This window comes from Artibeus jamaicensis, unplaced genomic scaffold, assembly GCF_021234435.1.
Source record: "Artibeus jamaicensis isolate MK-2021 breed Jamaican fruit bat unplaced genomic scaffold, CSHL_Jam_final contig_233, whole genome shotgun sequence".
Taxonomy (NCBI): Eukaryota; Metazoa; Chordata; class Mammalia; order Chiroptera; family Phyllostomidae; genus Artibeus; species Artibeus jamaicensis.
Window position 1 is genome coordinate 57,078,747 of NW_026521486.1, and position 27,259 is coordinate 57,106,005.

Below are 27,259 nucleotides of genomic sequence, written 5' to 3' on the forward strand. Positions count from 1 at the left end.
TAAGAAAACAATTCTTCCACGCCACAATGTTTCACATGTAGTGTCATGTTATTGTCACTTCAAATCAACTAAGAAGATAATTAGAACTGAGTTTTTAAAAATAATTTTAGTGATTCAGTATCTTAAACTACTCACATCATTCTGAGTCTCACTAGATATTGTTGAAATGGGATTTCTTCGCAAATGAAGGTTCACTACATTTTGGAACTTCTAAGCACCTTTAAGTTTAATTTGGAATGGGGTCTATACTACACTGTTAGTATCATCTTTTACCATTGCTACAGTTAGTAGAAATGCTTTCTTCTGAATAAGAAAGAAACTCAAGTTGTTGGCAATCTATAAGCTTAGGAAGTACTTCACCTTCAGCTATAAAGGTGTAGTGTTATCCTGTTCCTTTTTGGTTCATTCAGGTTTGTGCTATGAAATAATTCTTTATCTCTGTAGTATTTATTAAATATGACATTTTAAAATGAAAATGGTTGTCTGACAATTATTTTGTTACATTTCATGTTAAACGAAGGTATGACTCAGGAAGGCTAATGAATAAATCGAAATACCATATCATTTCTGAATGTTAAAAGATATATATGTATATATAAATTAATTAGTGCATTTTTATGTCACCTCCCTTCTTTCAATCAATATCAACAGCACACCAACTGTCTCATAGATTTTTTAAAGTCATTAATTAAAGTATTTATATTTGAGTTTTTATTATTCAACTGTGTATGTGACTTTAAGAGACAAGAATAAACTCAGAATATAAGTGCTTAAAGAACACATACAAACCATCAACTTCAATTCCTCACTTTCCATCATTAGTAAACATATCCAATATTTATTAGTATTAACTTTTAGCTAAAGCCTCTCTAAATGTGTCACATGGTGTATTTCTCCTCATAATCTATAAAATATTGTCTTCTCTTCATTCTGTAACTGAGGACATAGGACATAGGAAAAATAGTTCTTCCAAGCCAAATAGCTCATTAGTGCAGATAGAAATTGAGACCCCGAACATTTCACCACTGTGCTCTTCTGCCTTTCTCACGGCTCCCTCTTTGCCTGCAGAAAATGACAGAGCCGGATCTAGACTCGGCTTCCTGCAGACCTAACTCAGGGGCTTCACCCACCACAGTCGTTTGTTTAATGACATAATAAGTGTTCTTTAGGCTATCGCCTGTTGCACACCAACGCAAACATTTGATCCTCTGGTAATCCTGTGTGTGTATGTTTTCCACTTTATGCTAGCAAGTTTACATTAATTCAGTATATGTCTCTTTTACCCTTTTTGTTAGGTTAATGTATGCATTTTTGTTCCAGTGACAAGTGGTCTCTTTAAAATGCTATTTGGGTATGTTAGGAAAAACACTACTTCTAGCCCTGGCCAGTGTGGCTCAGACGGTCAGAGTGGTGTTCCATAAACCGGAAGGTCATGGGTTTGACTCCTGGTCAGGGCACATACCTAGGTTGTGGGCTCCCTCCTCAGTTGGTGAGCCTATTAGAGGCAGTCAATCAATGTTTCTCTCTCACATGGATGTTTCAATGTCTCTTCCCCTGACCTTCTCTCTTTCTAAAAAGTGATGAAAATAATGTCCCTGGGTGAGGAAAACATTCTACTCCTAAATCACTTTCTGAGATTCTTTTTTGAACAGTTGCTTTAAGGTTGATAACTGTGTCATTTCTGATGACTGTAGAAGTAGTGGATATTGTGTTTTGGGTTTTCTTCATCTATCTCATAGGTCAGATGTTCTTTAATAACAATTTGTAAGGTGACAAAGTCATCCTGTCCTGAGCTCCAAAATGTGCTAATGTTAAGATACATAGTTCCTCCCACCACTTAAATACACTTGAAACAATTCCTCTAGTGGATTAATATGTCTAGTGAATTTGGAATTCAGATCCTAGAGATTCATAATTATCTGTTGAGTAGACAATTGATGAATTTATAAGCAAGAAAGGAATTCATATAACTTTTTTATTTTTCAAAAATATTTATTTATATTTAGAAAGAGGAGACAGGAGGAAGAAAAAGAGGGAGAGAAACATTGATGTGCTAGAGAGACACCAATCAGTTGCCTCTAGAAAGCCCCCTACAGGGGGACCTGGCCCGCAACCCAGGCACGTACCCTGACTGGAAATCAAACCAGCAACATTTCCATTTGCAGAATGATGCTAAACCCACTGAGCCACACCAGTCAGGGCAAAATTTTGTATAACTTGTAACAGTGAAGCCTTAATTGACTCTGTTAGATTTAACCAAACAACCTCAACATCCCAGTGACTTAACACAATGCAAGTTTATTTTGCTCAAGCAATAAGTGCTCAAGTGCTGTTTTACCCAGTGGCTGTGCCATCACTTAAGGCTTTGTAGTTTCCAAAGCTGCTCCATCCAGCTGGACAAAGAATGAATTCGGACAGCATGGAAGTCAGCGGGATATTTTAGGGGCCGGGTATGGAAGGGAAACAAAGTTATTTCTGCACACATTTCACTGGTTAGAACTCTTCTACCTCCCTACCTGGAGGCAGGGGCTGGGGTTGCTGGGAATCGCAGGCTTCCTAACAAAAGAGACAAAGTGGGGTCGTTTCTGGTGAGTGTCAGACAGAGCTTGATACCCCAACACTCATTCCCCACTCAGTGAAAGCAGAATGTGCTTACAGACTTACTATGGTCAGGTGGCAGCCTTCCTTCCACTACCCGGCTAGGTCTGAAACACATTTCTCAAAGCATTAAATCTCAGTATCAGTTTATAAGTAAATACCTATAATATACTTATCATTAAGTAGATTTTGTATTTTATTCATTCTTTTCTACTAATACATTCAGTATAAATGTTAGAAAGTACAAAAAAAGAACTCCTTTCAAATTCATCAAGAAAATGGGAGATTGGTTAAATAGTTATCAGTTTGGAAAAAAAACTACCTCAGATGTTTAGGTTAATAGATGAATAAAACATGTTATTAAAGATCAACGGGCATTTGTGTCTGGTTGTATTAAGAAAGCAATACTAGACCAGACACATGAAATTATTTAGTATGTAACAATTGATGGTAATATTTAGGTGAGATCCAGGTAAGTAGTTGGAATTTAGCTTAAGGTCCTTAGTCATCAGGCATTTTTAATGTCATCTCTGGGCACAGAAACAAGCCAGGAATTACAGAAATTCTGCTACTCTTGGTTATTCCCTTAGATGTGGCAAAGCAATTCCAGGCCCACTGTCAACGGGATAGGAAAGTTACTCTCTGCCATGTCCACTGTTGAATGGGAGCCTCATACACTTACGTGTTTTACTGGAAATAATATTCATGTCTTCTCTTGATAATTAGTTTTTAATCTCTTAACAAAATATGATTGTCACATTTAAAACCGTAATTTCAATATGAAAACAATTCCTCCTCTGTGAGTGCAAATAATTTTTTCAGAAACAACTATTTACAACAAAAAGTCCAATAGATTTAATTAGTCCAGGACACAGACATTGATCCCGTTATTAAAGGGGCAGTGTTGTTTTTTAAGTGTGGTCCACAGATTTTCTGCGTGTGAATCATGGATAGTTTGCTAAAAATGCATAGTTCTGAATCTTACCCCAAACCCCATTTATCAGAATTTCTGTTTGTAGAGTCCAGAAACTTGCATTTCAACGAGCATTTCTGAAAACAATTTCTGCATGATATAAGGATTTACTGTTGTACAAGAAAGTAAATATTTGATTTAAAAACATTAAAATTTTCTTTTAATATTTCAAAGACCTCTATTTATAGAGTCCTTTTAGATGGATGATTATAAAATAAATTCAAAGACCATAAGGTGAAAAGACATATAATTTACTATAAAGTATGAATCTTTCTACCAAGTGACTGAAATACCCTATTTGATATGATACTGCTAATTATATTAGCTTAGAGAACATCCAAGATCTGACACACTCATTAGGGCTTAGCACTCAACCTATTAATCACCACGGAGGGGTCACTGGGTAAGATGGAGTGTGTTCAGAGGCCTGGCCTGTGATGTCAGGGCTGGGGTTTCTTGTAGTAATTAGTTGGCATCTGGGCCTTTGTAGCAAGGTATTATCTTCCCTTCTGATGTCTGAATTAAAAATGAAAGTAATAAAAGGTATGCAGGAAGGTTGGGAAAGAATGCAAATTATGTTTATCCTTTACTTCATCCTTAGCATAACGACATTAAATTACACAACCCATCTGCTTGTCCATATGGTCTCCTGGAGTTCCGACGAATTTCAGCAGTAGGCCAAGCAAAGTGGTCAACCCATTAATAAAGCACTAAGTAGAAGTAGAAAACATACTGGAATCTAAACTTTCTATATTGTTTTAGATGGACATGAGGATTTAGATGGACAAAATCACGTGAAGAGTGATTGATTACATAGGATTATCTTTTAGTACAATCCTTGTATTTGTTCCTCTATCAAAAGATAATGTACACATAGTTAGCTACACAGTTACTGAATTCCGGTCTGTGAGTACCTCATGTTATTTTTCTGGTAATATTCATTACCACTTGGAAGAGTCAGCCATTGTGGAGAGGGGAGTTGGCTTTGCCTCCTTGGTAGTTTACTCCTCTGTATTATGTGAGAGGTGACTGCTGGTTGTGCTACAACAAGGGTGGTGGTTTTGTGATGGACGGCTCTACATATAGAGGACCAAGCCTTAGAGTAGTGGGCTTGTTTTATTGGAGGCCCAAAAGGCAACAGGTTTTATGCATAGGAGGTTTGTGACTATAATATACAACGTGTATTTTTCTATTCTTTCTCAAGTCTAAATGAACACATTGTGTCATTTTGCTTTGTGCTGTAGATATTTTGTGGAATAAAGATTAAAATAAGTCATATAAAATTTGAAAAGTTTATTCCATTCCTGTGTTTGAGATACCTAAGGCTTTCATCTTAGCTTTATAAAAACCAGAGCGTATCCAGTTCATTTGGACAATTCTGTGCAAGCAGGTCTGGGGTCTTCTAATGCCTATACCATGGTAGATTTTTTTCCATCCAGGAACATAGATATTGCTAAAGTTGTCCTAGGAAATATAGTACATTGTGGCAGAAACCATTATGCTCACCATTCATCCACGGCCTCCTGTATATTTTGCAGCTTCTTTCTACTTAGATCGAGGCCACGTGACCAGTTCTGATGAATGAACTGTGAGTGGAGGGATATAGGTCACCCTGGACACCTAGACAAGGCAGTTCCAACTGGTGTGCATCTTCCTTTTCCTTCTTACCTCCTGCAGCAGCCTAATTGCATATGGCACGGCTGCAAAGGGGAAGAGCCTTGGCCCATCTTATACTGCGAATAAGAAAAAAATTTGTTAAGCTTCTGCATTGTGCTGTGTAGAACGACCTAGGTTATACTGATTGATACAAACATGAAGGCTTCTTAGATTGTTGTGTAGCTACAATATAAATTATGTAAATTATAAGTGGGGACTAGTACAGGCTATGAGAGCCCCTTAGTCAGTGAGTATATATTATGTCATGAGAAGATTTGTAGATGTGCTACTTCTTCGGATCTCTGTTTGAGAAGAGGAAGCCTTCAGTGACTCAGATAGAAGAGGAGCTGTAAGTAGAAATCATCATCAACAGTTTTAATGGGAATAAAAGTAAGAAGCAGGCACTTCAAGGCACAGAAGTAGGAATGAACTCATGACCTTTCACTTTCTATTATTAAAGTTCTTTTTGTCTCTCTCAAGACAGGGATGGAAGGAGACAGGGGTCAAGGGCAGATGGCAAGTATACTGAGGCCTGTGAAACTTTTCCAGGAGATACTTTCCCTACACAGGGCCGAAAATCAAGTCCAAATAATATTGGAGCACTACTAAATGTTAATTTTGGCAGAAAAAAATTTAAGAAACTTTATTGAAATTCTTTTTTATATGTGTGTTTTAGATAGTGAACATTTCACTTACTAACTTAAAAAATCCTGCTTATTATATGACCTGGCAAGATGATCTTTTCTGGTTTTCAGCTTAAAATTCCTCTAAACATTTGTTATTATATTATTACATACTTTATGCGGATATATTTTAGTTGCAAACAACAGAGATCTTATTCAGAATTCCTCAGGTCTGAACAGAGACGTTCCTGCAGATAAACTGGAGGAGCAGCATAAGTGCCCTGTCTTCCAGGTCAACACACACCAGTGACTTTTATTTGTCTATCACATTGCTCTTGCTCCTCTCCCCTCTGCTTTGTTCAAGGGGCTAACTTTATTTATTTTGATATCTGCCCTCTGACTCAGGGAAGACAATTATCAGCATCTCAGTATCGTGTTTCAGTCTAAAATTTGACACAAGAAAGACTAACCCTTCTTCTCTAAGTTAATAATTTGGCAGATTGTAAACATTGCCAGGATCTGGCCTGCTTTGCACCTGCTCTTGCAGGCAGTGGATGAATGTATATAGTTCTACTCAGGGCCACCTGAGTGAAACTGTATGTATTTGGGTCAGAAAAGGAGCAGTTCCTAAGAGAAGTATGACTGTTCCCAGAGGAAGGACAGTTTTGAAGGGACAAAACAAGTGCTCCCTTCTCTACTTTTAAAAAGTAAACTAGTATGTGATTTCCCCCCAAATAAAACCAATGTGTTAGTTTTGAATTAATCACTCATTGGTAACACTGCATTTAGTTCATTCCTCTGTAGCCAAGTAGCTAGCTAGATATACATCAGAATGTACATACTGTATTTAGAAACTTGATTGCTTCATGAATTATAGTACTTAGTAGCCATCTAGAGAATTCAATTGAACTTTGTAAGAGTTGACCTCTTAGGTGGAGCTCAGATATGGAAATTTCTGGGATCTCAGGAGGCTTTATCAATAGTTTAATGTCCCAGTGAGAGGCAAAAGAGCATTGTCGTGAAAATAATGAGCTTCAGAATAACATAAGAAGGGTGGACTTTGCCACTCTGTTGTCCGGGCCACCTGGTTGACCCTAGATCCTCAGTTTCCCCATCTGTGAAATCAAAAAAAGGAAAACATAGATATGTACATGCACATGTGGTATCTACTGCTCAGGATCATTGTCAGAAATTATAATATCAGGATTTCAATATATATAAAGTACTGAGTTTCATGCTTATGAAATTTTCTATTGTTTTTGTTGATCTTGATATTAACTATTATAGAATTAAACCACAGTTTGGGTTCATGAATAGTAAGTTTGACTAGAGCTACCTGTCCAATTAGGTTTGGAAAAAGAGGGTAAAGTAAGGAATAAATAGATCAATATTTAGTTCTAAAAGAAAATCCATGGTCTTTACTCACTATTCAGGTGGTAAAGTAGACATTGGTCATTCTTTTGGGGCATTGCACACCTTTAAAAATCCTTGCTATATTTGGGGCATCCCCAACTTTCTGATTTCCTGACTTTCCAGGTAAAGCCAGAAATTCACTTTCTCAGAATTTTTTGCACCTGGCACCCAGGAGCCATTAACTTGGTGAAGCAAGGCCAAGTTTGATTCAGAGACTAGTGATGTGCAGAAACAGATGCCATAAGAAATGTTCAGATGAGGTGGTTGCAGATAATCCATGATCCTAAAGTAGCACAGAAGTGGTGTCATGTTTGAAGTCATGGGGTTTGTGAAATAGGCTGTGGGGTGTGTGGCCACTGGTGACAGCAATGGTGTGCCTGCTGGAGCAATGAGTGAGTTATGTATGTATGTATGTATGTATGTATGTATGTATGTGTTAGCTGTTCTCATTTTTAGAATTAATTTTATTTTTTCCATCACCATAAAGGGTATAGAGGAGAAAAATGGTGATGCAATGAGTGTTATAATGTAGTTTGGACAGTCCTATGGACTGAATTGTACCCACATTTCCCTCAATTCTTATATTAAAACCTTAGCTCCCATTCTCACTGTATTTGGAGATAGGGCTTGTAGGAGGTGACTAAGATTAAATGTGAGATCCTGAGAGTACGGTCCTACTCCAGTAAGATTGACAGTTTTATAAGAAGAGGAGAGAGAGAAAGATCTCTTTCTTTCCATGCCACATACCAAAGAATGGCCATCACGGCAGCAAGAAGGCATCTGGTTTACAAGCCGGTAAGAGAGCTAGCACCAGGAATCAAACTGGCTGGCTTGGACTTCCAGCCTCCGTAACTGTGAGAAAAAAATTTTTGTTATTTAAAACATTCAGTGTATTTTGTTATGGTAGCTCAAGCTGACAAATAGGCAGCACCCATGTTGTTTTCTTTGATCCTTCTTCATTCTCTGTGAATTACTATTAGTCCTCATTGAGTACTTTCTTCTTTAAGTAGAATAGATGTATGATAGATATATGTAGGGTTAAGTTCATAAGAGGTCCGAAGGAGGTCTAGCATTAAATACTTCCCTGTGCTATACTGATTGATTTGAAAAGTACTTCTACCGATATTACTTTCAGAAGAAGAAACCATTCTACACACCCTCAAAGAGCATGTATATTAGGATTGAAAACATGCGACGGCTTTTTAAATAACTGCTTTAAAAGGACTTTATAAAAATAGAAATTTATATTTCACATGTGGTGAGTGACTTAAGCTTGATGGATCATGTCAGAAGTGGAAAGACCCTTTGACTATGTCTGTCTTTCTTTATTCTAACAGTAGTGACTTTGGTGGAGTGATTGCCCTGTGCACTCCTCTGGTTGGAATGACACGTGCAGATGTGGGGTTTAGAGACCTAACCTTAAGGTGAGGCTTCTGGCTGTGGCCAAAACTCTAGCTCTGCCCAGTTATTGCTCAAATATTTGTTTGTGGCCATAAAAGGTGGGGATGCATAGGTAATCCAGTGTCATAACTTGGAAGGAAACCTTATATAATCTCATTCATTCACTTATTTATCCTACAGATAGGCATTGAGCATCTACAGTGTGCCTAGTACTGGCTTGGCACCTAGAAAACCATCCTGGGCCATCAGACACAGGCTGTGCTTACAAGATACGAAGGGGATATTGAAGGGGATATTTTCATCTTTCTTTATTTAATTATAGGTATGAAGCATATGAGTGAAGAAACACAGTGATTGCCATGAAACTATTAAAAATATAAAACATCTCATAGCTGAGTGATCAGGAAATGTTTCTTTGAACTGAACCTAAATGATGAGTATGCAGCATTAATCAAACGGAAGGGAAAAATTGCAGCAGAAGAAATGGTGTAAGTGAAAGCCCCGAAAGGGAGAGTTACAGAGCATTCTAGTGGCCAAAGGAGGGGAATGTGAGCTCACGACCACAAGAGGAGGAGAGGTGTGGTCACTGGGCTGATCCTGGGAAACACACGTCGTGTCCATGCAGACGCCATAGGGAGGACCTGAGGCGGGCATCTGGAGTGCCGAGACCACAGCCCTGAGTGCCCCCCCGATTTTGTTCCATTCTAGGGGCATATTCATAATTCAAAATGTATTAAAATACAATGAAATCTCTTTACTTGCATTATTAATGTTCTATGAAATTTTTATGGACTGAAAATGAACACAGTTCCTGGTCTTAGGGGAAATACAGGGTTAAATTCCTATAAGCCTCTGGTCACATTATTCAACTGATCAATACATGACATTGTTGTATTGTATCTAAATAAGGTGTCTTGACTTATTTAATATATATTTTTGATCCATTTACATTGGACTAGTGCCAGACAGCACTGTAACTCATGCCTGAATAAAACTTATGTAACATATAAGGTATATTTTCTCCAAAAGGCATATCACAGCCTTCTTATGCTTAGATACACTAGCCAGCACTTCAGCACTAGGCTTTAAGGACATTTTAAACAGAGAAATTACCAACAAGAAGTACAAAAATGTGGAAAATGTGGCACTGAGTAGAGAAGTGGACTCGTTTATAGTAAGAGAACTGAAACAAGAAGGTGGAATGTCTCCTTGTGTGACCTTGGGTGGGGGCATACCTGTCAGGTGGTTCCAGTTTTTCCCACTGTGCACATCTCCATAAATGACTGGAAAATCACCACAAGTATTGATGTGGGGGGGCATTATGGATAAATCTTAGTAAATAAGCAATTTAAAACATATGGAATCCAAAGATAATGAGCATCAATCATACCTAGAGACTTTTTCTGTGGTAGTAGACTTCATTTCCTGTGCTGTATAAAAAAATTTGGAGTTACTCGATGTTTTCATTATACTCGTTTTATCTGTTGTTTCTCAGAGTTGGATAAGTCTGCACAACCTGGGAACTAATTTACATCAGCATTTATGTAGGTAGACACCAATTATCATACTGGATTTTGCAAGTTCTTACTAAAGCAATACAACTTTCTCTCAGGACAGAAGTGTTAATAGTTACACTTAGAATCTTTCTGGTCACTAGGAGGGCATTGAGTGCAAAGCTTTGGAAAGCTTCTTGGAATTGTTAGTAGGTTTTGGAAGACTGATGCTACAGTGGTGCTCCATAGCCGTGCATTAAATGTGATTAAAATGTGATCGGCACACTCTGGGAGTCTCGGGTACTATGGTGTCATGTTGGTTTGTTTTGGCTTCACCGCTCATTCAGTTAATGGTTAGACTAGAGATTTGTATGAGAGGCCATACAGAAGCAATCTTTATATTTTTCCAGCACCCCCAGAATTAATGTGCAGTTTTGGAAGGCTGAAAAGGAATAAATCTAGTAACTAGAGCTCTGAAATATTTTAGGCTCACCTGTTTTCTTCAGATGATGAGTACAGCATATCTGTAAATAAGAACATAAGTGAAATCTTAATGGACAAAAGGAAAAAACATTGGGTATGCATAAGTGATTTGGACTTACTTTTAAATTTTCCAGACTTCTACCAGATAATGCAGTATTTGTGTCTATGATTACATTGATTGATAATAGGAGCATAAAAATCAGCTATAGACCAAAATCACAAAAGCATCATTTTAGTTCCTTTAATTAAGAGAAAAGAAATTATATTGTAAGTTAAAAATGTTTGAGATTTTTCTTCAGCTGGTGTAAGCTGTAGTAATGCTAGTGGGAAAGTGAAATGGTGTGTGCTGTAGAAATGACATTCGTGAAACCCATGTGGCGCAAATAACAGATGGTTGCTTATTTGACTTTTGGGCAAGAACTGGGCCATGGAGAGTGTTTTCGAAACAGAGATCTGTCTCAGGATTGCAGACTTCTATCATTTTCCAAAGAGTTCCCATAAATCTAGAGATGGAGAAACTTTTGAAAACCTCCAGATATTCTTTGACCCTGTTGTGTGGGGCAGACTTTTTTTTCCGTCTGTCAGAAATATGAAAAGAGTTAAAATTTAATAACCTCATTTAGAGTGCCCTTGAGCACTTTGAGGTTGTCATTAACCTTCCAAATGCTTTTTGGATGCAAGGAGTGTTTCATGATTACTTCAGAGTGCACAGAACACATCTAGATAGAGTTAGTCTTGCCTTTTCAGACAAAGAAAAACAAGTTCAATGAGATGACTCTGATAAAATGAAGTAGAGCCTTTCTCATGAACACTGCTCCTATCAAGAAATGGTATTAAATACCTTTACATTGTGTCAGAAATATTACTCAGAGCTGTTCCTTAAATTAAACGTGAGATGTCTTAGAGCTGGAAAAAGCATTCCAAGGGCAGCATAACCTCTACTCTGTAAAGCTGGCTCCCGTGTCATTTCAAACACAACTGAACTGAAAGTTCAAGGCAGTTCAAGAGTATGTGAAACTGCTTTCACTGACAGAATAGCCTGGCCCATGCATACTATTAACATTCCAAAATATACTCATGGGAGAAAAAAAGAAGACATTTTTATTCACTGTGTATTTTAAAGTCGTATTTGTGTAACTCTCCCTTTGTCTCATTGACTAATTTTATTCTCTTAGATAAAATAAATGAGGCAGCTGTTATTGTGTTATATATAACACATATAGAATACATCATTGTTATATATAGATTTTTAAAAAAATTATGTACTTGTGAAGAAACAGACTTGAAAATAGAAATGCTTTTTGTTTCCTATATTTTTGGCATTCATTCTTCCTCAGAAAGTCAATAATGGTGACACAGAAAGTATCTTACAAAGAATCTGAATTTCTGTTTGGTTTCAGATAATGATTTTTGCTTCTGTGGCTAAGTCACAAACATTTATTTACCATAGAATGACTTGAATAAGGCTGAAAAAACTACCTGTCTTACCTTCAATGATACATAATATTCATGACCTTCCAACTGTAATCATTTATTATATTTTTTCTAGGAGATGTTTTTTTTTGCTACTGGCAGTCTCACCTATTACTTTGAAGTGCATAATGACGGGCATTAGTGAAAATTCTTCTTGCAAAGATGAAAAACTGTTGTTTTTTTAAACTAAATTCCCATTAAACAAAAGTAGTCTTTTTTGTGTGCATCCTTCCCCTTTGTAGAGGTAGCACGACCTAGTGGACTAGTGGTTTAGGTTATGGACTTGGATGTGGCTGCGTTGAGACTCCAGTACTGCCACTTACTAGCTGAGTCATGCTGTCCCCTTACTTAACACATCCCTGCTTCAGTGTAGTGTAAATAAAATGTCTATGCTTCTTTTTATGTGTATGTGTGAACACTCTGTTGGTTCTTTTCATCTCCCCCAATTAAAAACAAAAAGAACGGAAAGAACAGTGCGTTATCTGGGCAAACATACTAACCACCTCCCCCGCGTATGCTAAGGTCATGCTCCAGCATTGAACTTATATAAGCTGTTTTGAAAACTCAAAATTATCCAAAGACCTGAACAGAATCTCCAGTATGGAAACTAGGGAAAATGGATTAGGAAGGAGAGTTATCATTTGACAATGCCAGCTTTGCCTTAGATTTCAACCTGAAAAAATTATAGAAATAAAAAGGAAAGAGCCATCAAAATGTCTAGATGATATTTTGCCTGTTTTTCTTCTAGAAATTTTCTAAGTGAGATGTTTTAACTTTTAGTCTATGTTTAATGTATCTTTTAGGTTTTTCCCCTCATTTCTTGTCTTTTTAATGCAATGGCTGAGAAAAGGTATCTGACATTGGGTTAAGTGACTTGCAGAATCCATTGTCATTGCAGAGAAACCGATGTGCTTTATCTGCTTTAGCTTGGAATGGCTGCGCATTTTTAAGAGATTTTAATACAATCTGTGTACAAAATGAGCACCAAATGCAATAACATAATGGAGTCAGTGAAAATTCAAAGCAGAGAAGTGAAATTGATTAGAAACACAATTTGTGAGTTTGTGTTTGCTTTTGAAATAAAGATACCTCTTCTATTAAGAAAGACAAATCAGATTTTTCTTTTTACTGAGTAGAAATACCAAGTCTAAGAAAAGGTACAATAAAATAGTACGAAGTCTTGAAAGGTGTGGAGTGTATGAATGGATGTGTGAGCTTAATTGTCCAGTGTTGTAATTGCAGTGAGAGAGGAGAAGGAAATGTAGGGCCCAAGGGAAGCCTGAAAAGATCAATTTTATGCTATAGGCAAATGATAACCCAATAGAGTTTATGATCCCAATAAAAGTGAATTGAAGCAAAATTTTAACAGGAGCAATTAAAGTTTTTATAAATTTATGAATCATAGATATAGATATAGATAGAAACAAAGGCATTTAATATATGTTCTTTATCAGTTCATCCTTATTGTAGATTGCTGAATTATGAGTTTACTAACAAGATATCATGTTAAACTTTCAAGGAAATACTTGAAACCAGACTCATATTTCTGTTCACTCTTATATTTTAATTATATAAGAATTTTTTACCACTATTCCTTCTTTTCTTTCCTAATCTCCAGGTTGCGATAATGTACAACAGCTGGATATTTCATCAAATCCATTTATGGCATCACTGTCAAAAGAGCACAGAAATGGAAGGACGATAGATTTTTCCTAGTTTGGAATTTTCTTATATTATTCACTTTTTTCTTATATTAAACACACTTATGTGTTTTAGTTGACTAAAATTTCTTATTAGGTCATGTTTTCTTTTTCTTGTAGCACACATTCATGAATTTGATCTGTTTTCTTTTTTTTAAGATTTTATTTATTAATCTTCAGAGGGGAAGGGAAAGAGAGAGGGAGAGAATATCAATGTATGTTTGCCTCTTGTGGGTCCCCTGCTGGAAACTGACCTGCAACCCAGGCGTGTGCCCTGACTGGGAATCGAACCGTGATCGGTGGTTCTCAGGCCCTCACTCAATCCACTGAGCTACACCAGCCAGGGCTGTTTTCTTGAAATAGGATATATAGTCTTGTGAACACATACTTAGTTCTTATGTCAGTAAAAGCATATCTTTCTGCCCTGGGTGGTATAGCTCAGTGGATTGAGTATGGGCTGTGAACCAAAGGGTTGCAGGTTTGATTCCCAGTCAGGACACATGCCTGGGTTGGGAGCCAGGTCCCTAGCAGTGGGCACATGAGGAGAAACCACACATTGATGTTTCTCTTCCTCTCTCTCTTTTCCTTCCCCTCTCTCTAAAAATAAATAAATAAAATCGTTAAAAATATGTCTTTCTATTATTAAAAAGAACCAGTCATAATAGTGTGAACTTCTTGTTACTTAAATAAAATAGAAGAAAGAAAGTATACATTTGAAGTCAGGTAGTCCTAGGAATTTCTTGTTTCCAATATTTCCTTAAGCATATTAGCTTTCCCCTCTAAGCTTTAGTGATTTCTCTATGAAATGGAAAGGAATTATGGACTCTAATTCAGATATTCTATTGTAATGACAAAGGTAATGCATGAAATAGTCATCATTGTCATCATCATTATCATCATCATCATCATTACTATTCAATTTCTCATCAGGGAGACCCTAATTCCTACATTTGTGTCTCAAAACATCATTACCAACAACTTCAAACCCTTCATAGTATCAACTTTTTAATAGCTTACTCTTCATCACTAGATCCTGTCTTCCAGCCCATTTTCTTCCGTACCACAGCTCTACTAACTTTACTGAACTTTACTATCCCTTCAACCCCACTGGTACTATGCACCTGCTGATACTGCCAATTACCACATCACTGCTTCCCTCCTGCCATCTTTACCCTCCTTACCTAACTGCCAGGTTCAGTAATTATCACTTCTTTTCATGCCATTTCAACTCACATACCCACCACTCCTGTTCCCGTATCCCTTAATGTTCCTGTATACACCGACGAAACCAAAACCGATTAAAGCTAGCTCTCTCCTGTTCCGCACCTACCTCTGCACAGCCAAATGTAACTGAAGAAATATGTGCTGCGGGGTTAACTGGGCTTTTTAAATTCACGCTCAGTAATCTCAATTAGGCCTTCCAGCTACCTGGTAACCATGCTGTATGTTCTGTTGCCCTACCCCAGTCTCCCTCCCTTTCTATGGGATGATTATTTTTCACTGAGTCACCATTCACAGAATCCACTGTTGTTTCCTCTTTCATTCATCCTGGGTGATAATTTCAGTTCTTGCTTCATTTAGAAAGCCGAAGTAATCAGAACTGCCACATGTCTCAACTGCCACATTTTCTCACCTTTCACCTCTGAGCCTATATCCTTCGCCAGCTCTCAGTACCGTCTCCATTCCAGCTAAGGGCGACCCCCTTACCCATGCCTTTTATCTGACCGCTCACCTATTCAAGGACATTACCACAGGTGAAATTTTTGCTTCTCTTTCCTTCAAAAGCAATAGCTCCCATTACAACATGATCATTCTCATAATATACATAATATCTTCCAACTTGGAAAAAGACAAAGAAAAGTTCTCCAGAGCCATATTTTCTGTCTGTGACAACTGTGTTTCCATCCTTTTAGGCAAAACTTTTCAAAAGTGTTGCTATATTAATTATGTCTAATTTCTCTCCATTTTTTTTACTCCCATTCCAGTTGGATTTTTATTCCCATCACTCATATGAAATTGCTATTTACAAGATCTCTCCTGACTTCTGTTATCAATTTAGTTGTCATTTCTCAGTCCTCATCATACCGGACCTTTTAGCAACATTTGGTATAGTATTAGGTCACTCTCTCTCTCTCATTAACAGTTTCTTAATTTTACTTGTAAAAGAGCACACTTGTGGTTTTTGGGCTATTAACCATACCATTTTAATACTTATTTTTCATGTTTCTTTACTTCTTTAGACTATCAACATTGGATTGCTCTTGGATTTTGTTTTCTCTTTTCCATATGTACTTGATCCATAGGTGACTCATACTTTCTCATGGCTTGAGCTATTATTTATAAGTGGATGCTTCTCACATTTCTATCTCCAGTTTCAGTCTCTCCTGAACTCTAGAACTGCATATAAATCTCCTTTCTACATTTCCACTCAAATGCCTAATAAGCATCTCTAACTTAACCTGTCTAAAATTGGCCTCCTGAAGAAAAAGGATTCATGGACATGAGCAAGAGTGTGGTGATTGCTAGGGGGAAAGAGGTGTAGAGGACTAAAAGTTAATGTAAAAATATAATAAATATAAAAAATAGAATAAAATTGACCTCCTGATATTCTCCCCAAATCTGTTGATTAAGCCCCAAAAGTTTGCAACTCTCTTTTAATTCTCTCTTTTTTCCTTAATCCCTATTAGCACATCTTTTGGTTCTATCTTCTAAATAAATCCAACATCTAATCACTTCTCAAAATCTCTGCTGCCATTACCTTGTTTAAGGCACCATTTTTATAGTTCACAATAGCACTGTAGCCTATAATTTGGTTTTGCTGTTTTCTGGATATAGGTAGCAGTGAGATTCTTTCGTAACCTACATCCAGCCTTGTCCTCTGTACAAACCTACCCAAGGAATCCCATCCTACTCTGAATATCTACTTCCCACTATGACTTCCTGAATACTGTTCTCCCTTTTTCTTATGCTGCCCTAGTTACAATGTCCTCCCACTATTCTTAGAATACGTCAGCCATGTTTTCATCTCGCAGATTTACCTATTCTTTTCTTTATCTAAAATGATATTCTCTTGAATTTGTAAATGGCTGCCTCTGTGCTTATACTTCTTTTCTCAAAATTCACTTTTCCAGAGAGATCTTTTAGAGCTATCTAATCTAATTTATTTTATTATATTTTATTTCTTAATTTTTGTTCAGTTACAGTTGTCCCCATTTTCTCCCCATTACTCTCCCCTACCCTACCCATCTCCACCTTCCAAATTCAGTCCTTCCACCCTCCATCATCTTTCTTCATGTGTCCCTTATCCATGTTCTTTGATGACCCTTCCACTTCTTTGCCCTCTTAGTCCCTTCCTTCCTCCCCTTTGGTTACTGCCAGTTTGTTCTTTATTTCCATGTCTCTGGTTATATTTTGCTTGCTTGCTTGTCTTGTTGTTTAAGGTTCTGCTTATAGGTGAGATCATATGGTATTTGTCTTTAACCAGCTGGCTTATTTCACTCAGCATAATGCTCTCCAGTTCCATCCATGCTGTTGCAAAGGCTAGTAGTTCCTCCTTTCTTTCTACTGTGTAGTAATTCTATCATGTACATGTACCATAGTTTTTTGTTCCACTCACTCACTGATGGGCACTGTGGCTGTTTCCAGCACTTGGCTATTGTGAATTATGCTGCTATGGACATTGTGGTGTATAAGTTCTTCTGAATTAGTGTTTTAGGATTCTTAGGGTATAGTCCCAGCAGTGGAATTGCCATGTCAAAAAGCAATTCCATATTTAGTTTTTTTGAGGAAATTCCATACTGTTTTTCATAGTGGCTGCACCAGTATGCATTCCCACCAATAGTGTACTAGGTTTCCATTTTCTTCAGAGCCTCACCAGCACTTGTTATTTGTTGATTTATTTATAATAGTCACTCTGACTTATGTGAAGTGGTATCTCATTGTGGTTTTAATTTGCATCTCTCTGATGGCTAGTGATGCTGAGCATCCTTTCATATGTCTCTGTGCCCTCTGTATGTCCTCCATGGAGAAGTGTCTGTTCAGATCCTTTGCCCATTTTTAATTCGGTTGTTTGTTTTCCCAAAGGGGGGGTCACATGAATTTTCTATATATTTTGGAGATCAACCCTTGCCCAAGGTATCATTGGCAAATATATTTTCCCATACAGTTAGTTCCCTTTTCATTTTGCTGATGTTTTCTTTAGCCCTGAAGAAACTTTTTATTTGATGAAGTCCCATTTGTTTTTTCTTTCCTTTATGTCCTTTGTCCTAGGGGACATATTGGTGAAAATATTGCTGTGTAGAATACCTGAAATTTTCCTGCCTGTGTTCTCATTTAGGACTTTTATGGTATCACAACTTATATTTAAGTATTTTATCCATCTTGAGTTTATTTTTGTGTATAGTGTAAATTGGTAGTCAAGTTTTATTATTTTGCATGTTTTGGTCCAGATCTCCCAACACCATTTGTTGAAGAGGCTATTTGTACTCCATTTTATGCTCCAGCCCCCTTTGTCAAATACTAATTGACCACAGGGACATGGGTTCACCTCTGGGCTCTCTGTTGTATTCCATTGATTTATGTGTCTGGTCTTATGCCTGTCCCAGGCTACTTTGATTACTGTGGCCTTTTAATGTAGGTGGATATCAGGTATTGTGATCCCTCCTACTTTGTTCTTCTTTCTCAACATTGCTAAGGCTTTTCAGGGTCATTTGTGGTTCCATATAAATTTTTGAAATGTTTGTTCTATATCTGTGAAGTATGTCATTGGTATTTTAATAGGGATTGTTTTAAATCTGTAAATTGCTTTGGGTAGATTAGACATTTTGATGATGTCAATTCATGTAATCCATGAACACAGTATGCTTCCATTTTAATATCACATTAACAAAATTTTGCTTTGCTTTCTTGCATTATTTTTCCTTGTGTAACACTTATCACTGCTGTTTAGTTTTTTCTTCTTTTTTATGCTTACTTATTCACCTTGTTTTATTCCTAAGCATATGACAACATGTTTAACTTCATTATTCATTATGAAAAATGCAAAGCAAAACCACAGCTAGATAGCACTACATACCTATTAAACATATGTAAAATTTAATTTTTTGTATTTTATTTTTTAATTGTAACAGTTTTTATTAGAATGGTGCTGTTCTATAGAGCTTTCTGTGATGATATGAATGTTCTTTAAATTTGATTGCCTAATATATGTTATCTACTACCCACATGTGGCTTTGGAACTCTTGAAATGTTCAAGTTAGTTTAAGGGGACTGATTTTAACTGTATTTCACTTTAACTAATTTAAATTTTAAAAACCCTCAGTTGGCTAATGGCTACCATGTTAGAAGTACAGATTTAGAAGGTAATCTTACAGCCCCTCTTTGGAATATTAACAATTAATTTTTCCTTCTTTTTGTTCACTTTTGTATCCTTAGTGAGTGCTTAGTATATTTTGAAGGAATGAAGAACTGAATTATTATAGAAATCATTATAATAGTCATAAAATAGGCTGTGAAAGATGGTTTCTATTCCTAGATATGCTACTCTATAATGGTGTGAGTTTTCAGGAGTTGCTTTCTGTCTCAGGACCAAAATTCATTCATTCATATTTCTTTTCATTTTATAAACACATAGTCAGATCTTCCTATGGGCCAGGAATTTGGTTAGATATTGATGTACAAAGATGAAAAAATATGATTCTTGACCAAGGAGTTTTGTCCATCTAGAAAGAAAGAGAAGTAAAAATTATTAAATCTGTATGATAATTCTAAAGATAAGTGTGCTAACTGCTTTTGTGGAAGAGAAAATAATAAAGGGCAACCTAAATTGTCAGAGCCAAAGTTGGTGGGAGTGGGGGTGGCAAGACTTCCTGGGGACAGAGAGGATTTGAAATATTGAGAGTCAGCCTTTTATTATAGGGTACGAGAGACCATATTTGAAATTAATTCCTCCCTGTAACATAAAATGTGAAATTATAGGATATGTGATGCAAGGCATTGTGTAATATGACTTTATGTGCTATTATAAATAAGGTCATGCTGTAAATATGCAGAAAATTCTCCTAAAAATTCTGAAATCCTTCAGCTACTGTCTGTTACAAATTTCTAAAACAACTTTTGTAAACTGTTGTTACTGTCTTTGTGTTGCTTTTTCATTTCCATTGCCTTTTTTAAATGTATATAAAAACCATTCTTCTGCTTATAGTTAGTGAACATTTTACAAATCCTTCTTTTATATTCCTAAACAGGCATACAGGCTATACAGTCTTGGTGATGAAAAATTTAATTGTGGCTATAAAATATATATTTATATAATATCTAATGTTACATATGTTTTATAAAATATATACCTCGTATGATATATATATGTGTGTATGTATGTGTGTGTGTGTATATATATGTGTATATGGCTTTAATATTATAGACACCTCATCAACTCCTCAGGACTCATACATACTTTCCAAGAAAGTTTCAGAGCAGAGAGACCTGAAAGGCCATGGAAGTGCAGGGTGGCCTCAGGGAGGTCATCAGTGGAATACAGCTTTGTGTCCACCTCTCACTCTAGTTCTGAAGATTGGGTGACAGTGGAAGAAAGCGTACTGTTCATGTGGTGGGGCAGGGTGCTGTTTCACCTTTCACACCAGCCAGAGAACGTATCAGGTGTCTCCCCTGAAACCTTAGCTTGTTGTCATAGTTCAGTATCAGTTTTCAGGTGCATACATCTATAAGGAAAGAAGAAAATAAAACTGTTAAATAAGAATAAGAGAATTAATATTAGAAATATGTTTAAACAACTAGCTCTCAATTTTTTTCTTAAGGTTCATTTTCAGGATTTTATATCAGTTATAGATAATTTAAAAGAATTGTAATGAACTTGCTAGTCTGATGCATTACTTTCCAAGTAAATACATATTGTATTTTATGTGATAGAACTTATAGTAGACTTTCTGGAACTAGTTAGGTGCTTTTATTTAAGATGTTGGCCAAGCTGCAAAACAGAACAGGGCTAGAATTTAAGACAAATGTGACTCTGTACTTTAATTAAATGGAGCATTATTAACTAGTTAATGATGTCATGAGAATATTTTCATTAACAATATATTGCAAGAAATCATAGGAGTATTTTTGTATTTTAGAAATAATTTATTTAAAATAGAGATACGTATGGAATTTCTTTATTTAAGAATATAACAACAGGGAAGAATATGGTAATGTCTCCTTTCACCTCTCTTATTCAACGTCATACTGGAAGTCCTGGTCACAGCAGTATGACAAGATGAATAAATCCAAAGGCATCCAAATTGGAAAGAAAGAAGTGAAACTGTCTTTATTTGCAGAAGACATGATACTGTACGTAGAAGACCCTAAGGATTCCACCAAGAAGCTACTAGAGCTGATAAACCAATTCAGCAAAGTAGCAGGACATAAAAATATATAACCAGAAATCAGTTAGTAAAACAATTTCATTCACAGTTGATTCCAAAAGAATAAAATACCTAGGAATAAACTTAACAAAAGATGTAATAACCAAAGACCCGTACTTGGAAAATTGTAAAACACAGAAGAAAGAAACTGAAGAAGATATAAATATGTAGAGGCACATGTCATGTTCATGGATAGGAAAAATGAATTTCATTGAAATGTCTATACTACATAAAGCAATCTATAAATTCAACACAATTCCTATCAAGATTCCAATGATATATTTCACAGAACTAGAAAAAAATATTTCAAAAATTTACCCGGAACCACAAAAGGCCCGCAAAGCAACAGCAACCTGAAAAAGCACAAAGTTGGAGGAATCATGCTACCTAATATCAAACTATATTGTAAAGCCATGGTCATTAAAACAACAAGGCAATGGCCTAAACACAGACACACGGATCAATGGAACAGAATAGAGAGCCCAGAAATGAATCTACACCTTTATAGTCAATTGATATTTGACAAAGAATGCAAACACAGACAATGGGCTAAAATGATTTATTCAATAAATGGTAATGAGAAAATTGGATAGATATGTGCAGAAAAATGAAACCAGACCACTTTCTTACATCACACCCAAGAATAAATAAAAAATGGATTAAAGACTTAAATTTTACACCTGAAACCATAACACATCATGGACAAAGTATAAGCAGCAAAATCTCAAACATTGCTTATAGCAATATTTTTTCAGATATATCTCCACAGGAAAGGAAACTACAATAAATAAATAAATAAGCAATTGGGACCACATCAAATTAAGCAGTCTTTGCACAGCAAAGGAAAAATCAACAAAATAAAAATAACCCACAGAATGAGAGAACATATATATCTTAAGGTGTTAATATCCAAAATTTATAAAGAACTTACAAAACTCAACAACAACAACAAAAGAACAACCTAATTAAAATATGGACAAAAGACCTGGATAAACACTTCTCCAAAGAGGACATCCGGATGGACAATAGACATATGAAAAGAGGCTCCATGTCACTAATCATCAGAGAAATGCAAATTAAAACCATGATGAGACACCATCTCACACCTGTCAGAAGGACTATCATCAATAAATCAACAACAACTGCTGGTGAGGATGTGGACAAAGGGGAACCCTTTGTACAAATATTTTGTTGGTGGGAATGCAGGTCGGTGCAGCAACTGTGGAAAGCAGTATGGAGATACCTCAAAAAATTAAAAATTGATCTCCTTTTTTTGACCAGTGATCACACTTCTGGGAATATATCCAAACAAACCCAAAACACTAATTAAAAAGAACATAAGCACCTCTGTGTTCTTTACAGTGTTATTTATAATCACCAAGATAGGCAAGCAGCCCAAGTGTCAATGAGTAGATGATTGGATAAAATAACTATGAGACATTTATACAAAGGAATGTTACTCAGCCATAAAAATAGAAAGTTTTATGCTTTGTGACAACATGGATGGACCTGGAGAACGTTACGGTTAGTGAAATAAGCCAGTCAGAGAAAGACAAGTACCATATGATTTCACTCATATGTGGAATCTAATGAACAGACTAAACTAACAAGCAAAATAGACTCAAAATAGACTCAAGATAGAAAGCAGGATGACAGCAAAGGGGGTGAGGGAGTTTAGGGGATGGAAGTATGGAGCAAAAGGGAAAAAAGGACTCAGGGACATGGACAGCAGTGGGGTGATTGCAGGGGGAGAGGAGGTATAAGGGGACTAAATGATAATTTAAAAAATACAATAGTTAGAAAAAAGAGAAAATACAGTTTCATATAAGTTTTTTAACCTGTGAAATGACAAAAATAGAAAATTTTTAGTTTATGAAAAGACCAGTAGATAAGTTATGCAAAGTATATTATGCTTTCTACTATGTAATAAATCACTTAAAATGGCAGCTTCGATATTTCAATACCCAAAAATAATAGTCCATCTCCACAAATATTGTTGAATAATGCTTTTCCTTAAGAACATATCTATATTTAATCAAAGAGATGCAGAAAGAACTTCTGCTCGCCTTCATTATTAAGAGTTGGAATGCTGCTCGTGAGTGCTTAGTGTCGTGTTCCTGGGATAGTTTATCATTCAACAGCTAAAATCTACGTCCAACTCCACATAATTTAATATTCAAAGAAACATTGCATACTTTGAATCATAATCATATATATATGCATATTCATTTACAAAGGGAAGAAAAATCTCCTTCACTCAATTGCTGCCATACTCTACAGTTAAAGCAAATCAAAAAAATGAGTTTCCCAAAAGCCACACAGAGGACAACAGTGTAGGATTGAAGGCACTTGCTTTTGACTCAAGGGCTTGTATGGTGCCATCTTTCAGGATTATTTCTCCTTGCTGGGCCAGACTTCTTCATCTCTCCTGGTACAATATAAAACATAACATTCTTCTCTTAGAAATAACTGTCTTATGTGAGATGTATTTTGAAAATTGTACTGAACAAATCTAAGCTCTATAGTGATTATCATTGCTATCCTACTTGATCAGTAATAATGCTTTTACTTTTCAACATGTTTAATCCTTTCAAATGGTGTGAACAGTTACTGCATCACCTTCCTTAGTACCCTTTGACCAAGCTACTCATTTTTTCTCTTAATTATCTCTTATAAATCAGCTTCTTAGCTGTTTAGACATTCTACTTGTTTCTCCCTGAACTAACAACTCCTATCTGTTCTTATTGTTGTAATTTATTTTTTGAGTGTTGACAGTTTACTTGGCATTGTTCAAATTGTTCAAAACATAACATCTCTCTTTTTAGAGAGGTGACTCCAATTGCCACACTGTGTTTCGTGTGGTCTCAGCAGGCCACAGGGAGGTTGTGGACTAAACCCTTTCATTCAAGTTTGGGAACTGAGGAAGAGATCAAAACTATGAATTAGTGAGCAGAGTTCAGAAGCATTTTTTCACCTCAATTTTGTTTTCACCCTGACCACGTTTAAAGTTATCTCAGTTATAATTAGAAATGAGCCTGGGGGCTAATTTGGGTTGATCTTGACCTATGGATTTCTAGATCTCCAGTGGCATTCATGTAGGAAATAACAGCAACTTAAAACTCTGTGGAGAAAGGCCTTTGGGAATATAAAGAATAGCTGTCTTCAGTTGGCCAAACTGTGTGTGTGTTTAATAAACATTTTAAACTATTTTGAAAAAAGAGTATTTAAAGTTTTCAGGTATAGATTAATAACCATCTTGTCACTCTTTTCACTGCTTTTGGATATTGAAATATATGGTCTCAAATTTTATTGGCTAATTTCCGATCCACTGGATTTTAATGACTTTGTTAACAGTGAGTGTATTAATAAATACTATTGAAAATTAAAAGGCTACAGAACCAGGCAGAAAGTGTGACTTTTAGTGCTGGATGCCCCACCTTCAGGCCGTCAGGGGTGCTGGCTGTCAGGGATGTTTGGGCTCTCCAGCTACCTGTCCTTTGTCTATTACGTGCAGTCTGCAGTCTAACCCTTCAAAAGGCTTACCTCTGAGTAATCATTAGTTACATGAAAGTTCACTGAAAAAAGCTTAAGAACTTTGTGTGACACAATACATGAAAATAAAATTGTGGAGGGATTTATACTCTATGGTCAATGCATAAGTGTCAAAATAGAGATATGCAAAGTTATCTTTAACAAGAAAGGAACTCTAGGCTGTAATAATAATCATAGTAAATTCATTTACTTATCCAAATAAGAATGGTATTCAAAAGGATTAGTTGTGAGGCGCAGTTATCAGTATCTCTCTCTCCAAATAATATCCTGTGGTGAGTAAACTTTCACCAACTGATATTGAGTATTACAGTTCTATCAGCAAGATCATTGAAAATGTAAAGTGGAAATAAATATTGTATTAAGAAGGAATAAGAGTGCACATTCAGGTAGAGTGGTGTGTTTAGTCACAGAAAGATGAGTTAGCTTCTGGTGATGACTTCTGCAGAGTCGCTACCAGCTGCCTGTGGAAAGGTGGATACTGGGAGGGGCAAGCTCGGTATTTTGAGGACGGAGGGAGTGGTGTGTGACTTCTCTGACAGTGGGAAAGCTAGAATATTTGAAAAGTGTGGGGTAGTTTTGGGACACTGTTAAGATAATATCTGAAGCTTTTTAAAGGCACCAGTCAGTATAGTCCTATGATTTTTCTACGGAAAGTTTTAGGTTTTTGTGTATCGGAAAGGGTTAGCTGGTTATTTTCCAGATGAACATTACAGTGGGAGGAGTAAGTAAGTCAAGGTTGCTTTCAAAGGAGTTGTGGTGAGAATTACCATCCAATTTGGGTTCTACAAGGGAAAGAAAGATAGGAGAACCTGATGTATGTTAGAGGTTGGAGGGGTAGCAATAACATTTATGGGTTAGAAACCTTGATGAGGCTAACAAATTGTTAATAGTGAGAGTGGGAGCAAGTGAAATGAATTGTCCATGTTAGTAAAGGGTATATTTACATTTGAATGGGCAGGGTGAAGGTAGTGCCATATGGTTGATTTTAATTATTACCATGCAGTGCATCATTGAAGTAAAATGAAACACAAAGAGAAACAAAGGCAAAAAACAGAGTATATAAAAAGGTCAAGAAACTGAGAAGCCACTTATACATGTATATTGATGTTTCAAAGAAAGATTATTGGCAGTGAAGTGGAGATAGACACTTAGCCTTGAGTTAGCCATGAAAATATGAGGGGGTGAGAAAGCCAGGTGCCAAAGATGCAAAAATGGTGGAAGAAAGGTACACGAAAAAGGTTGGAGAGGGTGGTATTACTTGATGGAAATAGCTTCAAAGGAGCGTATAGACTTATAGAAGAAAGAGCAATAGTAGAGAGAAAGTTCAGAGGTTGACAGAGGACAGGTGAAGCACTCATGCCACTTCCTGGCCCAGAAGTACTTGTGTGAGAGATAAAATAGTTCACAATTCAGAGGATGTCAGAGGAAGTAGTTTTACAGTGAAATAGCCATAACACTAAAAAAAACCAAAACAACAGCAACAACAAAGAATTGTAGCTCCATAGAGTGTAGCAGAAAGGCGGGAAGTAGTGAGTGTTGGGTGATGGATTTGACCGACCAGCCTGGATATATAAGACCACTTCAGGAGTGGTTAGGATGGACAGGAATCTGAAACATAATGGGACTAGACCAGATAGAAGGGTGTGGCCATTCACAAAGGTCTAGCTCTCTGCTCCTAAATATTTCCTGTAGAGACATGGTGGCATCCACTGCATATTCTCCTTTTAGCTGTAGACAAGTATGGCTGTGATGGCTGTGAGCAGGTTTTTAGGCAGCATTTAATAGTCTCTCACTAAATGACAGTGGCTTGAACTAAGATGGCAAATGGATAATGTGAATTTGCCTCCAAGAATATGGATGTGCTCTCAGAGTACTGACAAAAATAGTATTTGAACTTTCACGCTCAATGATTATTAATCTTACTATATATAAAACAGTATGTGCCTCTACATATTTGTATCTCCCTCAATTTCTTTTCAGTGTCTTATAATTTTCAAGTACAGGTCTTTTACATCTTTGGTTGATTTAATCCTAGGTATTTTATTCTTTTTGAAGCAACCGTGATGGGATTGTTTCTTAGTTTCCCATTCTGTTAGTTTATTATTGGTGTATAAAAATGCAACTGATTTCTGGGTATTAATTTTGTGCACTGCTAATTGGCTGAATTCATTAATCAATTCTAGTCCTTTCTTGTTGGAATCTTTGAGGTTCTTTATGTACAATGTCACATCATCTGCAAATAAAGATAGTTTTACTTTCTAATTTGGATGCTATTTATATCTTCTTCTTGTCTGATTGCTAAGGCTAGGACTTCCAGTACTATGTTGAATTAGAAAGATGAAAGTGGACATCCCTGTCTTGTTTGGAATCTTAAGAAGAATGCTTATAGTTTTTGCTCATCAATTATGATACTGGCAGTGGGTTTGTCATATATGGCCTTGACTATGTTTAGGTATGTTCCTTTTATTCTTAC

The 27,259-nt window shown here is 36.4% G+C and overlaps 1 protein-coding gene across 9 annotated transcripts in view; it reads left to right on the forward strand.

Annotated features, from left to right (window-relative positions):
* The window catches only part of SLC16A7 (solute carrier family 16 member 7), a 155,120-nt gene that overhangs the window by 90,992 nt on the left and 36,869 nt on the right, over positions 1-27,259 (forward strand). The gene's annotated exons all lie outside the window — the stretch shown is intronic.